This window comes from Drosophila simulans, chromosome 3L (genome assembly GCF_016746395.2).
Source record: "Drosophila simulans strain w501 chromosome 3L, Prin_Dsim_3.1, whole genome shotgun sequence".
NCBI classification, from domain to species: Eukaryota; Metazoa; Arthropoda; class Insecta; order Diptera; family Drosophilidae; genus Drosophila; species Drosophila simulans.
Genome location: NC_052522.2, coordinates 5,152,411 through 5,169,715, shown reverse-complemented (window position 1 = coordinate 5,169,715; position 17,305 = coordinate 5,152,411). Strand labels below are relative to the sequence as shown.

The 17,305-nt window shown below is 39.9% G+C and overlaps 1 protein-coding gene across 5 annotated transcripts in view; it reads left to right on the top strand.

The window, feature by feature from the left end:
• The window catches only part of LOC6736860 (protein alan shepard), a 125,540-nt gene that overhangs the window by 15,866 nt on the left and 92,369 nt on the right, over positions 1-17,305 (top strand). The window contains exon 1 of one of the 5 annotated variants that reach the window (XM_039293267.2): positions 14,108-14,370. The exons of the other annotated variants lie outside the window; for them this stretch is intronic. The gene's annotated coding sequence lies outside the window, so the exon portion shown is untranslated. Of the gene's footprint in view, positions 1-14,107; positions 14,371-17,305 lie in introns of those variants that run through there. 5 annotated transcript variants of the gene reach the window in all.

The window sequence follows — 17,305 nt, the reverse complement described above, 5'->3', positions numbered from 1 at the left end:
AAAGAGGACTATCTATTGATGGCTGGAGATGCCAGCTACTTTGGCAGCTGGCTTACCCTTCGTTCTCCCCTCGCCCACTTGAAAAGTATTTACGTTAAATTGAACTTTTGTGTTTGAATTTTCGTGCGGGCAACTTCACATTGCGGCTTGTCCTGTCTGAGTTGACTGCACATTATCCGATCCTATCCAGAGTGTCGACATTTTGCTCGAAGACGCTAAGCTATTTTTATTAGAATTCCCATTCCAAAAAATACAAAAAAAAAAAAATGGAGAAGGATGGAAGGCGAGATTGCCGAAGGACCTTTCCCAGTCTGTCTGTCGTCGCAATTTTCGGTTGCTTTTTGCGGGCCAGGAATTTCATTGGAATAATTAAAAATTATAAATGTGCATGCAACTGAGGCTTTCCGAGCTGACCGCATTCCAAGCCAAATTAAAACCCGAAAATTGCAGTCGAGAAGCATCAAGGATGCCGAGGATGCCTTTGGCTCTTTTACCCATTTTCTGCTGTTGCTGCTGTTGATTTTAATTTGCCAAAAAATAATTAGAAAACGGAACAGAAATTAAATCTACATAATTGCTTATTCTCTGAAATCAACGACACATATTCCAACCTCCTTTTTTATTTGTAGTAGCCTTTTCCAATTCATACGCTAATTTGTTCTTCAGCAATTAATTATAAGCATATTTATATTGATTTATAAACAAAGGCAGTTTTTAAGAAATCATTAAATTATTTAAGAATTGTTTTTAATATGTAACAATTTGCCAATTAAAAATACTTTTGTAATGCAAGGTTCAGCATGCGTCATACAGGGCGTATGCTTAATGTAAATCGAAGAGAGCTAAGCAAAAGCTGAGTAGAAGTCAAGCAAAGAAGTGCAAGCAGATAAAATATAAGGCATAAGTAGATGGATGAGTGGCTGCTGTTCAGCTCTGTACTGCATTTTCCCATCCCCACACCCCGCATTTTTCCAGATTTTCCTGCTGCTACTGCTTTTCTGCTAATGCAGCTTGTGATGATGCTGTGTTTAGGAAGAGCCAGGCAACTCTGGCGAGTGAAAAATCCAAAGCCGGAAATGAAAAGTGGCATGTGTGAGTGCTCTGCAGTGGTGGCGATAAAAGGGGGTGGGGTGGATGCAGCCCCCTAAAGGGGGACATTTGGGGGATTAAGGAAAGGGGAACGAGGCGAATATGTGGGTGTGGCCATTTTGCAAAAGCGCAGCTGTAGCAACACTTTATCTCTCACTGTGTGTGCGTGTTTGTCTATATAATGAGGGCAATTTAAGGGCACTTGAAGCAATTCAATTCTCACACACACTCGTACTCACACACTTAAACTCAACTGTCCTTCTGTCTACGTACGTGTGATGTGATGTGGGACGGGGTGTGAAGGAGGAATGGGAGAACAGACGTGGCAAGTTTTTAGTGTTATTAATATGCATGCAATGCATATGTCCGCCATTCTCCTCTACATGTGTGCTCCTGTGTATGTGTGTGTGTGTGTGTGAGTGGCTGCCGCCATTTTGCTTGATGCCGCCATTGCTGCAGCAGCAGCAGCAGCCTGTTTAACCCCTGTTTCCCCTTCCGGCGCATCCTTTTTCGGGGCAGCAGCTGCATCGAGTGCTCGGCTAGTAATATTAAGTGCCCGCCTTCAACTGCATAACGAACTACCGGGGCAGGGGTTATTAACCCATAACTGGAATACATGTGCTTAATACTTTTTTTATACCTTACTGAATAAAAGAGGCAGAGAAAAAGCGACTACTACTACTGTCGACTGTGCATGGGAAATTTCCCGGGATTAGACGCATTAATGGATTATTTGAGAGATTTGTTTCATTTCTATTTTCATCTTTTTGCTTGTGTTTTCGTCGTTAGTTTTCGTCCATGTGGCGCAGATGTTTGTTTCGGGCTTTTGTTGTTTTTCCGGTCCTTTTATTGTTGCCTAAATTATGCAGATGAGCTCAAGGAAAAGCTTTTAACGCAGTTAAAGTTGCGGTAATGGTGAAAATTTGCTCGCTACTTACGAGGATTCGAAAGTTCACATTCAAACATTTTTGTTGTCTTTTAGTTTTTTAATGGCGAATTATAACTTTGATGAATATCCGAATCTAATTAGTATTTATTACCACAAAATAAAACGTGAGAAATATTATTTCTTTTCTATATAGCAAGTATCTTTCCAAATAGCTTTCTTAAGCACACAAAAAGGACATTTTACCAAGGGGACAAAGAAAACCATTTTGCTTTCACGCCAATTCTAGGTTGTGAAAGCAACGAGGGGAAATGAAAATTGGGGTGAGACTTAAGGTGTAGCATAAATTCATATCGTTTATAACACGTCAGGCAAATACAATTAAAAATTATACTACCAGACGACGGCTTCCAGACATGTGTGTATGTGAGTGTAGGGTCCTTTATGCGTATGTGTGTGCGTATTCTTTGAACAAATGGGGATGTCTATGCGTGGGTTTCAGTGTGTGTGTGTTGAATGAAATTGCGAGGGCTTCTACTCAAAGTAATTTACACTAAATTACATGCGAACAAGCAAAATGAGAAAAGCCTACAAAGCTCTCGCTTATGTGTGTGCGTACTCCTATTTATGTGTGTGTGTGTGTAATGCACTGGTGTGTGTGCGTGTCACAGAAGAGCAACGGAAACGAAAATAATGAAGCGCGCTTTTGTGCGCACATAAGCAAAGCCAGGCAAAAAAAATAAAAACCCAAGGAGACAAGAAAATTGAGTGGGGTGCCAAAAAGATGGGGGATGTACAAAAAAAATAAAAAATATCCCGCGAAATTGTGCGTTGTGTCAAGTTAAAAAAATATACATATTCTGTTGTACGCGAGTTTTTGTTCTAACCCTTTGCATTGGCCCCACCATTTTCGCCATTTTGCGCACGTTTTGTAAATTTACTTTTCATTTAAATAAGAGCTGGCAGCAAAAAAATCTTGCTTATGGATAAAATCCACTTCTCAGCAGAATTTACTCCTCCTTTTAAGATAATTTTCGCTTTAGTTGTTAATGAAATGTATACAAAGTAAATTAATGCAACAGCACAAAGGAAAGCCGGGAAACTTTCCCTATATTCAAGGGTCAAACAAATTAAACGAAACCCAAAAGGTTCATCGATTCAGTGTTTTTTAATTGATCAGCTACCTTTTTTTACATTTATTTCCCCTTTTTTTTCGAAATCATTAACCATTAACCGCTGACCTTTTGCAGCCGTAAAGCTAATGGCATTACAATTCCGACCTGAATTTCACTTCCTTCACCTGCCGAAAGCTGCTTAACTTCAAGAGCCGCGGTTTTCACTTGCTCGCTCTTTTATTTTCATTTTGGCCAGTTTTTGCTGTTTATTTTAACCCTGTTTTTTTCTTTGTTTTCTTTTTCATTTATTTTCATCTTATTTTACCCCCTTTTTTTCTCTTTGTTTTCTTTTTCATTTATTTTCATCTGATTGACAGTTGTTCTCGGTGTCTTGCGTTCTCGAATTTGTCAAGCCGATTGCGGCCCGGACTTTGTGCCTTTTTAAATAAACATTAATTTTTAATGCGCAATGACGATTTAATATTGAACATCCGGCGTTGTTTATCGGGCGAATGAGCATACATATAGAAGGATATATTATATGTAAACCAATTTTTATTTGCATTTTATATTTTACGATATTATTCCGTCTGGTTTTTATTTTTTTTATATTTTTTTTTTTTGGTTTTGGCCTCATCAATTACAGCTGCTGTCTGTTTGTGATGAACAAATTTCTGAATTATTAAATCGTCATCAAATTTCGTTGACTTTATTGCTTTGTTGTTCTCACTCGAATTCAGTCCGCTTTTGGATTTTGCCACTCACATTTTGCGCACTGTTCTCGTGCTGTAAATAAATTTCGGTCGTTTCATTGGAATTTTTCACTTGACTCCTCGCACTTTGCTGCAATCTGTTGATGATGGATCCTTATGCATTATACATGCGCATCTGACTGATAGAAAATTCTCAGGAAATTTATGTTTTTGTCATGAGGTCTGCGTAGATGAAGAATTGAGCTGACAACTGAGCTGGGTTGCTCCATTTCGAGGGTATAAAAACCCAGAGGATTTATATATTTTTGGGTAAAAATACTTGAAATCAGACTCAAAGAATAAAAGCACATATGGATCAAGTTTTTGCATTTTCAATGAAAATTTATTTATAAGCCGCACTTGATACTGCAGTTTGCTCAATCGATTAGTTGACCCATAGGTTATAATTCTATACATATACATGTATAACTTTTTGCCACCTCCACCTCATCGATATCTGACAAAAGTTGTTGGCCTTAACTTCTGTTGATCTTCGAATTGTGTGTGAAATTCAAGAATTTTGTGTACCTCAAACTTTATGCAAACAGACAGCAGAAAGGACGGCAGCTTGGGGGCATGTCAATAATAATTGCAGTGCTGCAGGGCCACGCCCCCTTGCACTCTGCCCCTCCCCCCCTTCCCGCACCTGCCATTAGCCAGATTTGTCAGGGTAACCTGACCAACTCATGCATTATCCTTGGGTTTTACTATTCAAATATTGTTAGCTTAACCGAGTTGTCAGTTCCGAGCCAATGCATTTGCCTTTGCCTTTGCCTTGCTATATATTTTTTTGTTCCCCCAACACGAAAGACAAACACCAGTTGCCCCCACTTTCACCCCCTCCATCCGAACAGTGTGTGTAATTTCAGATTTTTCCCCTCCCCTCATTTTTTTTTTTTGTACTTTGACAATGTTTGTACAGAAGCGAGATGGGATGGTGTATGTATGAGGCGTTCTGGTTTGGTTTCTATTCTGCTCGGGGTTTTCCTGCCTGCTCGTTGTCTGTTTGTTGTAACCTGGTCACACAAAGTAAAACCAGAAAAAAAGTAGAGAAAGAACCAGAACAAACAGTCATTCGATTGAATAATTTCAGGAGGTAGAGAGTCGAGGTAGCGGGGACGAGACACATCCTGCACATCATCATCATCAAAGTGCAAGAAGTGCATAAACTTTGGCCCAAGTTTTTATGTCATTTGCGATAAGGTATATAGACAGCACTATAAAATCCGAGGGAAGAATAGAAAGAAGGGGATGTTATCCGAAAAGAACTGAAGACCATTGTCTGTCAATAATATTAAAACTTGATGAGTTTGTCGTCGTCCCCCAATCTGATTATAAATGGGTGTGATAATCATGGTCACACCAAAAAGAAAAAAAAGAAAAAACACCTGGTCATTTAGATCGCATTTCGTCCATTGTGTAGCGGAAACATTTGCTGCCACATCCTGGCTGCCTTTGTGACTCCTTTTATCAGCACTTCCGTTATTTGCTGGCAGGACCTCCGAATCCCAGCTATCCCATCCCATCATCAGCTGTGTTGATTTTTCTCCATGTGTCGCAAAGAGTTCACAGCTTCACAACTTGGCTAGCTGGACTGCGATGTGTCAATAGCAGCAGGAGGCTAATGGAATTGGAATTGAAATGGAAATGGAAATTGTCAAGGGGATTTTACAAATATTTATATAAAACTGCAATTGTTGTTCTCGCCTTTGTGGTGGTCAGTCTGTGGAGTACGCTCAAATGGTTTAAATGGTGTCTCAAATCTTCAATCGGTTGTGTGTGTCATCTAATAAATATGTTTTTGTGTTGATCCACATCCTTGGTAAAAGCGAATTTAATTCGATAGCTATAATAATATTTTACACACTAATAACTATGCTATTATTCAAAAATAATAACAAGTAACTATTGTTTCTTGAGGTTGCAGATATTACCATTTCCTCAAATATTTATATTCTTGTGCACAAAATAACCGCAAATATTGAAATTCTAATTGAGTTGCAAATAGATTCAATCGTTACAACTTTACACAGCCAATCAGAGCAAATTATATTGATTGCAATGCCCTTCTCTCTTCCAATCAGTTTATTAGGGAATAAAACCACTTTTGAGCAAGAGAAATTGGTTTGACATTTTAATAATTTCGAGAACTTCCGTTTGCTGCTCACGTCCAAAGAATCCAGTTGGAGGAAGAGCCTTTTGCATACTTTTGGGCTTGGTCACATCAATTAAAACGGATGCTCCACCTCTCATTTGCAAGAAGAAGTTTGTGCACTCCGGCATTTTCCCGAAGAAAACTTGGTAACAAGCTCCAAAGGAGAGTTTCCCAGGGCAAGTTCAACCCTCTGTCCCTTTGAGCTCGTAAAATGCTCAATGCTAAAGAAACTGGGCGCCAGTCAAGTCATAAAACTGCCGGCCTCTATGTGTATGTATGTATCTGCTGCTTTGCCCGGGAATTTGTATCTTCTGGAAGTTGTGTATCTTTTTGCGGCTGTCGCTGTGCGTGGCATTCAGTTGTTGAGTTATATGCCAATTGGCAGTTGCTTTCCATTTGGCCACATAAACTTTGCTGCTTTCCATACGCTCCACATGCAGCCCTCGCCCAAATCCTTTTCTCGTCCTGGATAAGATATCCACTAACCAGATGGGTTCTCTGCCTTCGCTTCTGGCCATGAAAGTTTAATGAATCTCGCGCCTTGAGTTCATTTCTTCCACGCCTGTCGCTGGCATAAAAACTCTTGACAGGCTATTTTTTTTTTCCTTTACTCACCCTGTGCGCTCTTTTAATGTCATCGCTTATGATGCAAAATTGTTGCTGATTCGCTTGATTTTTATTTTCTTTTTATGCGTAAATATCATTCAACTTGCGGTTGGCACTTGCAGATAAATTATTTCTGGGGAATGGGAATATTTGTTTGGCCTACTTGATGGTATTTAAATATATACCCGAGAGCAAATGATGGTGTTTTTATTGAGACTTCTGGCTTATCAGGTGCTTAAGTAGCTACACAGCCATGAAAAGGTTTACCATTTATATTAGTTACATAATTATCGCTACTAACTATATTAACTAATATTTTCCCTATTTTCTCTCGTTTTAGGTAAGTCAAACTATACAAAAAGATCCATTCTGAAAAAAACCTCGAATAAGTTAAGTAATTCACGTATAATCAAACTTTTATAAAGTGCAAAAAATTATTGGTATAAATTTAAAATTTTTCTCGTAGCCCCAAAAGAATAACAATAATTTTCCAACCTGTCGGATGCACATTTAAGGCTTAAAATGTACTTTTACAACACTATGGTTTCTGCTGCGGTTGCTGTCTCGGCCAGTAAATTCACATTTGTTTTTGGTGCGATCGCTCCGTTTCGGCATCGTGGCCATCGCTCGCATACCATGTCCAGGTACATTATCCATTAAACCAAACTGCCGGCCGCACATTTGTCAAGGCTAATTGCCTGGCCGAAACCGAAGCCCCATTGGAGCTGACACGCACCTTCTCCGCCGTGGCCAAAAGCCCAACATTCAACATCCAATGGCCGTAACCGGAGCCGGAGAGGATGCCCCAGAGTGCCTCCTCCGGCTTTTCGAATCCGACGGCTGGCTCAGCAGGATACTTCCATGCACACATGTACACAGCCGACAGACACGCATTCTGTCTCAATGGCATGTTTGGATTTTTAATGGCCAACACCAAGGGCTCGAGCTCGGTTTTGGTTTCGGGCTCTTAGATTTTTCGACAGAGATTTTTCCGCTACGCTTGAATTTGCTCATAATTTTTCCCATCGCCCAACATACACACACAATACGCACGCGTTGGGGGCAAAATCGATTGAAACTTGTTGAGATGGACGTGTGTAGTCCTTCTTCTTCGATTGCCTGCAAGTAATTTCATGTATTTTTAATGCAAGCCATGAAAATACATCAGGCCAGGTTTATACCAACTTGCCAACCCACCCAACCAGACCGCACTCGACAACATTAATCATGTTAAGGTTTCCTTTGGCTGCCTTTTGGTCCCTGGAAGACCAGAACATGTGTACATCCTTTGGGCCAGAGGCAAAAATCCATTTATTAGGGGCAACTAGTTAGTGCTCGAGGGATGGCCCACACCTAGTCAGACTTATAGTTTTTTCTCATTTAAGGCTTGCATAGTTTTTGGTAGGATTATGGATGCGAGTTTGTAGTTGTTTATAGAAAATGTTTATATTTATTATACACAGCTATGCAGCTTGAGATGTCTGTAGATATCGATCTTAATTAAATTGTCCAACTAAAAGCCATTAATTTAGAAAAAAATGTATCTAAGAACTAAACCACAACTGCTCTTAGAAGTATGATTATTATTATTTATTGTTTGTGTTAATCTTAAGCTGCTCAAAAATTTGCATAATGAAATGACACAGAAATCTATCTCACATAAGCCATAATTTAATAATGAAAGATATTCTGCTAATTCTTTAATAAAATTTATTAGTTTTGGCTGTCAGCTATAAATTTAAACCCTTTCACTATACGGTATTCCGAAATGCGACTTCAAATAACTAGAGAACGTCACATTTTTGGCCTGTGCTCAAAGGGATTTTGTCGTGTGCTAAATCCATGACTGCAAGTGAGATTTTTGCCTTAGCTTGTGGATATTTTTCAATAGCCACTCACAGTGGCAGCGTGTCAAGGGGGAGGGGGCGGGGGTAGGGTTTGTGGCAAACTAGGCGGGAGGTAACTCCTTTCTTTCTGATGATGCTGGTTGTGCTGGGCCCATGATTTAGATGCGGCGTTGCCTTCCATGCCTTCAGTCTTAAACAACAATGTCACCATTTTGGGCTATTTGCCGTGCGGTCTTTTCCCCCGAAAACCCTCATCCTTTCACGTGCCACATCCTTCCATGTCCCCGCCACCTCCTCCACCTGCCTAGCCACTAAAATGCCGGCGAACACGAAAATTAGAGAAAGGTGAAATTGCACGAAATGAGTTTATACCTTGGCTACGCACAGTAGCCAAACATATTTACATGTCCTCAGGTGTGTGTACTCTAGCCCCGTGTGTGTGTATGTGTGTTGGGGTGCGTATGTGCAAGGATTCTTTACATGCGTAATGATCGAAATGGTGCTTGCGGCTAACCAGTGGTGTGGGTTCCAAAAGGGGAACACTACAAGGATCCTACTTTTTCTGAATACCTTATAATATAACCTTAATTGCTTAAAAATTTCTTTAAGTTTTCTTTTAAGTTTATTGCTTTGGCAAGCACGCTTAAAGCTCTTTAAAATCTCGCAACGATATCCCCACATACTTAGAGTTAATTTTTTTCTTCTTTAGCAAACTTTATAAGCCGAATGCCCCAACAATTTTGAAGTTTGTGCACCTAAACTTTGTTAAACTTTTTTCTGCGATACACATATATTTTCTCACCTTTTCGAATGGCTCCCCGCTGACTAAGCCACTGGCTGACGGTTAAGAGCTGTAGGAGGCATAAAAAAAAAGCGAGACCTCCTCCGGACGTAATAACAAAGCCTCTTGTGCGTGTGTGTTAGTGTTACAGGCCGCATATGTGCGTATCGCAGTGTAAGTGTGTAACCTTGATGATGGCACTATATATGGGGGCGTGGGCTGAAAGTGGGTGGGGCACTTGTAGAGGTTAGCTTATAAAACGCGCCGTTTCGTTGGCTGTAAGCTACTTGTCAAGCGGTTGTTGGGAATGGGCGGATGGGTCTAGGTTTACGAGGGGAGCCCGATTGGGGCACCTATCTAAAGAGGCCCGGCAAATGCTTAGGGGTCGCTTTCTGCGTCCCCTATCGCCCATTCCCTCCGCACGTACATATATTTCCGAAATGAGGGCTCTTTGCCGGAATTCCACCGCAAACCCACCAACTTAAAGCTTTGCTGATTTGCATCATATATGGGATATACACTATAGTATATAGTGAGCAAAAGGTTCGGGGCTTCCATCCAATATCCGTTTACTAGGTTTGCCTAAGGGGGAAATAGCTACTGCGCTGACCATAAAATTTGCATTCCCCTTTTTAACGAAAATCTTTTAGAATTGTGTTTAGGGAAAACTAAAGTGTTAGTTTAAAAAGCTGGCAAATATTTAAGATTCAAAAAACCAAGTAGTTTTACTTGCAAACTTGAGAACATTGTGGTTACTAGGACTAGTACTTTCTATAAATGCATCTGTTTTATTCAAATCGCATAAAAATAATAAAATATTTAAACGAAAAAACGAATAGAAAAACAGCAAGCGATAATCTACCAAACAGAGGAATCCAGACTTTTCAAAAGATACACTGAAAGGCAATAGAACTAGGGAGCTTCCGACATGGTTGGCTAAGTCTTCCGATGCTCCTCTTGCAAATATCGCCTGCCACCCCCCGCCCACTGGGCCCCCAAGCCCCTCCGCACAGCCCCCTGGCACCATCATGTGACTTTGCTGACTTGTCAAGCAACATTCCGTTTTAGTTTTGTTTCTTTTTGCCATGTTTTGCAGTCAGGTTTTAGCCATAAGATATAGACAAAACAAAAAAAACGCTAACCTATCTTTGGTCATTGGAGGATGCTTGAAACTCTGTCCCTCTCTCTCGCACTTTGTCGCCCTCTCACTTGCTCTTTGGGGAGCCTTTGGCTCGCTATACGGTACTTTTGTCAGTCGAACGGCCTTCGCTGGCATTTGGCTAAAAAGCGGCAGAGCCAACTGCAAAAGTTGCTTGCCTTTGGCCCCACTCCCACGCTTCCGTCTCTATCTACTCCACATCGCCCGTCTCTTTCTACGATTGCCGATGAGCCTGCTGTGACGTATTATTGCAGATTATTTGCTAGTTTTTTACCCAGAGATTCTACTCTTTCTACGGGGCACTACTAAATCTTTGAAATTCATTTCGAAAATATATATTTTTAAGCGCCCAATTTTTTTTACAAATTTGTAAAATATATTATAAGCACAGTATGATCGGTAGAAAAACTTATTATATTGGTTTCTGATCATTTTTCATAATACATATAATTTTTTATTATTATTATTATTAGTTGGGTGCCCATATGTTTATATTTGTCTCCAAAAATATATAAAAGCAGTTGCCTTATAGAAAACCAATGCCAACATTCTATATGGTGGTCAGTTTAATTCCAAAAAAGGCCATTAAATCTGTTTAATATTTTTCGCCACGTTGCAAAATTTGACCACAAACCAATAACAAGTTAAGTTGGCCAATAAGTTAGATTGGTTGAATAAAAAAAATCAAAACAAAATGACAAGACAGTAATTGCACAACCAAATTAACACCGAATCCGTGAAAATTTTTCACAGTCGCAATGGAAGAGAATTTAAGACTCGGATCCTTGAAAAGATTCAATTTTTTCTTTTCCAATTCTGGTGATTTCGGCTTATTGTTCCTATTGTTTTTGCCACTGATTTCTTGTTTTTTGTTTTCTTATGTTGTATTTATTTTATCTACTCGTTAGCAACATTTTTGTTTGGTTTCAGTTTCGTTGGGGCTTTTGTCCTTTGGCATTAGTTCTTTTGTTGAAACTTTTTCAGCTTTTCCTATAAGACCATTTCCCTCTTGTTTCTGTCTGCGTTTACACGCGCATTAATTTTTGCCTTCTTTTTTTTTATATTTGTGTTCTAGCAAAGACTTTTGGAAAAGTTTGCGGCTTTAAGTTGAGAGTTCTCTTCTGCAGACAAGAGATTTCCTTTTGCCGCCTGCTGCTGTTGACATGTGAAAATCTTTTTGAGAAAGAGATAGCTAGTGGGCTTCCATTTGGTGTCATTTTCATGGTTAATTAATAATGCACCAAGCTTGCCACTCAAGCAACTTGCAACTGCAACTGCCAACAGAATTTTCACCACCACTGCTTCCATGAAAAGTTTTCCCGGGCTGCAATTAAACCGCAACTCTTGAAATGCCGACAAATTCCCTTTTGAACTTGCCCAAAAAGGAGAACTCGAAACTTTTCTCGATATAAGTTGAAGTCATCCCCCTCCATTTCTGTACAAGATTTTTATTGCCCCAAACAAAAATTTCTCGATTTCGTTCGCTTACTTTTTTTTGGCCATTGTGGTTTTCTTAACAAGGGTGATTCTTGGCAAGTTGTTAATAATTGGCGATCTGACCAAAAAGTTTTTCGGTTTTGCCTACAATAAAATTGGTTTGTACCAGTTGTAAATGAAGTTTAGGTTTCTTGGGGATTAGCTTCATGTTGGCTGGGATTATATCATAAAGTTGACACCTTCTGAGAGAGGGGCATTCGCATAAATTAGGGAGTTATGTGGCAAAAGCTTTATTATTTTTATGCGAATTTTATGGAAGTTTATTTTTATGGGCTAGGACTGGTTTTTATTGGGCTCCTTAATGTCGTGTGAAATTGGGGGAGCTTAAATTGATTAACATCTAAAAAAATAATATTTCCGAAGTTACTGCTTTACCACGTAGAGCATGTAATTTTACCACATGATATTATTAGAGTGAATAGAACATGTTAACAGGAAATCCATAATACCACAAAATGTCTAAAATTGCTTAAGCATAAAACCAACAAAATTAACTGATATCTGGTAGATTTTCTTAGACCGCAATACCGTTACCATATAGGCTCTTCTAGGAATATAACCTTTTTTCTTGTACAAACTTTCCTGTTTCCAGTCACAACAACAATAAATTCGGTAGAACAGAAAATGACTAACAGCAGTAGTTGGAATAATAAAAGCAGCAACAACAAAAGCAACGCTCCACAGAATAACAGTCGCATTCTCAATTCTCAGTTGCAGTTGACGCCGACGTCGACTGCGACAGAAGCAGTAGCAGCGACTGAGGAGCGGCCGGCAAAATATTTGCAACGAACCGGCAATAGAAAGAGACCGAAGAAACAGACAGAAAGAGACGGACAGACAGGAGAGACAGACAAAACACAAGAGCGCAGTGCAACTTGCCCGGCAACTTTACACTAAGAAAAATAGTGGGAATTTTAAATTGAAGATTTAAAGATCAATCTTCTCTCTTAATTATAAATCATACAAAATTGTATCGATTATTTCCAAAACTCCAAAATGCGCTCCTGTTTAAACATTAAAATCTTAGTAATCAACTATTCAACCTCCAATACGTTGGAAATTATTCTCTGTGCACAACATCTGCTTTTGTCTAGCCAAGGGAAACCTGCTGGTCTGCCTCCCTCTTTTCGCCACTATTCCCCCCACCATTGCACCTTTGGCTCCACTGGAGTTGCATGTGAGAGAGCGCCAAACGATAACAGTAAAAAAAACACCGACAGACACACTAACATTGCAAAATTACGACTACAATATACCCGTTAGCGAAAAATAGTATAATATTTGATATATTTCTTTCAATTAATTCTAATAATTTATATAACAACATCCTTTAAGGATATTTTCGAGTCTGGTATAGAGTTTAAAGATTTAAATAAAAAAAATTGGAGCTTATAAAAGTCTTACTTCAAGTAACTTTTATAAACTTATCAGTTCTATATCTCAGAAACTACAAAAGTAACACTGATACCCTGTAACCCGCCGGGTACTGGGTAATAAAAGCACAAGTCTCGACTCGCATGCAACGCAGCGCTGCCCAGAGAGCGACTGCGACGCCGGCAGAGGCTCGACTTCAGTTTCAGATTCAGAGTCTAGAGCACGTTCGGCAATTAGTTGAACTTCGTTGCTCGGCCCGACGAGACGAAAACGAATTGAAATTGGAGAAATTCCCCAAAAAACACACAAAACCAGCCACGGGAAGAGCAGCAAACAGTCAAAGTGAAGAGCCAACAAACAAACATACAACAACAAACTCCAACGGGCGCGCAAAAAAAGCCAAAAACTTTTGACAGTGCACAAAAATCTAAATAATTTGTTAAGAGAAAATCATTTGCCAGCAAGCACGGATATATAGAGAGGGTAAAAAGTGAATTGAACTTTGGCAACTTTGAACTTTGATTCAAATGCAGCAACAACAACAACGGCAGTAATAATGAATGGCAACCGGCAATGTCTGGCTGAAATACCCAACCCCCTCCGCCCAATTGCACATCCCTTTTCGACCAAAACAACCCCCCTTTGACGACGCCCCTGCTGCTCAGCCAGCGGCGACGTCGACGCCAGCGCCTCCGACAAATTTATCGATTTTTTCAGCCGCCACATTTGTTTGTACTTGCGTCGCGTGTTGTTGCTGTGTTTGCACTGGCATTTTCCCATTTTCCGGCTTTTTCATAATGCTTAAATGTTAAATATTTGTTATATAGTGTAATTACTTCCAACAAATCGAATTTGTTGATTAAAATATAAGGAATTTAAGAAAGAAAGCTTCCTTTTACGTGCAAGTTCCAAGTTGTGTTTGTGTGATTCTGTGTGTGTGTGCATGTCTGCGCTTGTCTGCCAGGATTGCCACCTTTCCCAAAAATAAAAGAGGAGCGAAGCAAGCTAAATACACGCCAAAAGCAAGCAGAACACTTTTTTGGTGGCCACTCCCCAGCAAGTTGAGTCAACGCTCTGCGACTGAAAAACAAAAGTAAAAGTTCAAAAAGGTAAATATTTTGGGAAAGGGAATGTCAATTTTGTAAGCCGAAAGTAAAAGTTATTAATACTGGGGTTTCGCACTGGTTAATAGATGAAAACCACACGCTGCACAAGTGAATTGAATAAGTAGCAGAGTCTATTTAGCTATTATTCATGCGCTATTAATAAACTTTTTATGACTAATTGAGGTACACTACAAAAAGGTCTCACGAGTTTGAATTTTTCTTGATTTTAAAAATGTTAACATTTTTCAAGAGTTAAAAAAAGTCTTAAAACTTTTCATTGTAATACTGTTAGAAAAAATTAATACTAATTTCAAATGGCAGCTTTATAATGAAAATTATTTATGTGACATTTCTAAAGAGTAAGCATTTCCTCCAAACTAATTTTTATTCTGAGTGTAGAGCGCTATCACAATATCGCGATAATGCTTTTCCCATTTCGCGACTGCAGAATCACTGCAACAGTTTGAGGACGTGCCAACACCAACGCGACACCAAACGCCACCCCTCCACCCCCTGCCATTCTATTGCCGCCACCCGTCCCATTTCCCATCATCATTATCGCCGCTGTCAGCGTCATCGCCATTCGCCTACTCGTTGCCTTTGCATTTCAGCCAGCGTCTTTTTGGCGGGGGCGTTGTGGGCGTGGCCGGAGAAGGGGCGCAGGGGTACTCTTTTTGGGGCTTGCCAGGAAGTTGCGCTAATTTTGAGCGGAAGTTTATTGCCAGCTTCATAATTTGTCTGTCGCTGCTGCTGTTGATTCTGCCGCTTTTCCGCCGCCCTCCCTTTACTTTATCACTTTCCCAGCTGCTGCGGCTCCTGCGGGTGCTTCTATTTTGATGGCAATTACTGTACGTTCTGACTAAAATGAAATTCTGCCTGCCTAATCCCATTAAATATCTCGTGAATTGCGCTAATCAAGTTGTTAATTTAATGTTTGCTAAATTTTTAATTGAATTATGAATAAATGAAATTTCATTTCCAGCCCTCCTTGATGACTCTATCTCCCTCTGACTTCATCTTCGCTGTTTGTCTTTGTCAAGTTGGTTAATTAAAATAAATTACATGTTGAATATTGTACAAAAGCCTCTTCTGTGTAACCAAATTGGCGGAGTATTGGAACGGGTAAACGGCGGGAAGGGAAAATTGTTAACTAGCCGAAGTTGGGAAAATTTTTGACTAACGAATGCTGGAAGTTAGTTGGTCGTAGGGAAAAGCAAAAGACTGATGCTGATGAGTTGACAAAGGCAACGACCGCAAAAATAATTTCGCAAATTTCTGATGCGCAAACGAAGGCGCATAGAGCGCATAGAGTGCTTCAAACCTTTAAAGGTTACAATAATTTATAAAAAGTGTATCCTTTTTTAATATTGACAGATATATATTTTTGTGAACTTGCTGTCTATTGTATTGTGTTCCTTGTGTGTGACATAAGCACCTATATTTCGTTGCCTGTTGCAAACACTATCTACTTTCCTACTAATCAGCACACTCATACGCCCCGTTGTGCGACGACAAACGCCGAACATCAGACGTCTGCAATTTCGATGACTACGGCAGCAAGTTTTTGTCGCCTATACGCTTGGATGGACTGACTGTCTATTGGAATACAGCAACAAGCAGTGAAATAGCAACAAAGTTGCTGCTGATGGTACAACTGCAACAGTCTGCAGATTGCTAATGGCCATTGTTAGGGAATCGTGTTTTGAGGCGGGTATAGAGGAGAACATGCTCAAGCAAAAGTGAGGAAACGGTGTGACAAAGAATGGTAGATGGATGGAGGCTATAGCGCATTCCAATACCTACTAGTATATATCTTGGTTCGCGACCCAACTTCAATGTTGTTGAACCGTTAGAAACGTCTTTGCTTCGCGTCATTGGAAGATGTTCTGCCCCCCGCGATTTTCTTCGCCCATTCGCAACCAGTTCTCTACGTTTTCCCCCTCTGTGAATTTTCACTTTTCTGCGAAGCTTTTTTCCTGTTTTCTTCAGCCTTTTTTTTTTTTTGCTTTTCCTTTGGCGTTGTTCCGTTTGCCGTTGTCCAACATCCAACATAGTCTAATGCATCCGCTTAGCCTCGCCTCGTTCTCTGAATGGAATGGCTAAGCCAGCAGCGCCAAAGCCAAAGCCAGTTAACGCCGAGCTGTGTTGGCCCAAAGGGGTTTTCCACGGCGCGGAGCGGTGCGGAGGGGGGAAAATGCGTTTAGAGCTTGACAGTCAATGCACCTGCTCACGGACTTTTCTTTGTCCGCATCCACAGACGCCTCTTTCCCCTTTCGGGAGATTGTCATTGTCTGGTTTTTTATCGCTGCTCTCTCAATCTATCTATCTGTACGTAGATACATATCTCTCCCTCTGACCAACTCCTCCTTCTTTTTCCATTTTTTTTTGCAGCTGATTTCCATTTAATTGATTTCACATTCCATACGCGTGATTCATTTGGATCCATTTCCACAAAGTTTGCCATTTGTCCAAATGGAATTGAAGTGAAGTTTGGATGATTGGAAGTTGAAACTGAGGAAGGTTTTTACGAAATGCATTAAAAATATGTATGTCTGGCATTAAAACGATGATTGTAATATTTAGAAGAGTGTAAAAAAATGTTGTAAATGTTTAACAACTGCAACATAAATATTGACAGCTCTTTACAAACTTATCACACATGCAAACTTCATATGCTAATTGTTGTTAGCTACATCTTTGAAGTTTATGTATATATTTCGCTTACTACAATCTATTAGCAAGTGATTAAACTTCATTTTTCGATGTTATTAAGAGTTCAGTTATGATTTATTCTTTAATGCTGTCCAACGTGACTTTAAACAACTACTGCCCCCGCTGAGATGAAAAATTGATGCTGTTACCAGCCACCCACGGATCTCCCCGAATTTTCACTTTAGTCCAGCGCAATTATGACCATAATAACCGCCATCAATTTCCG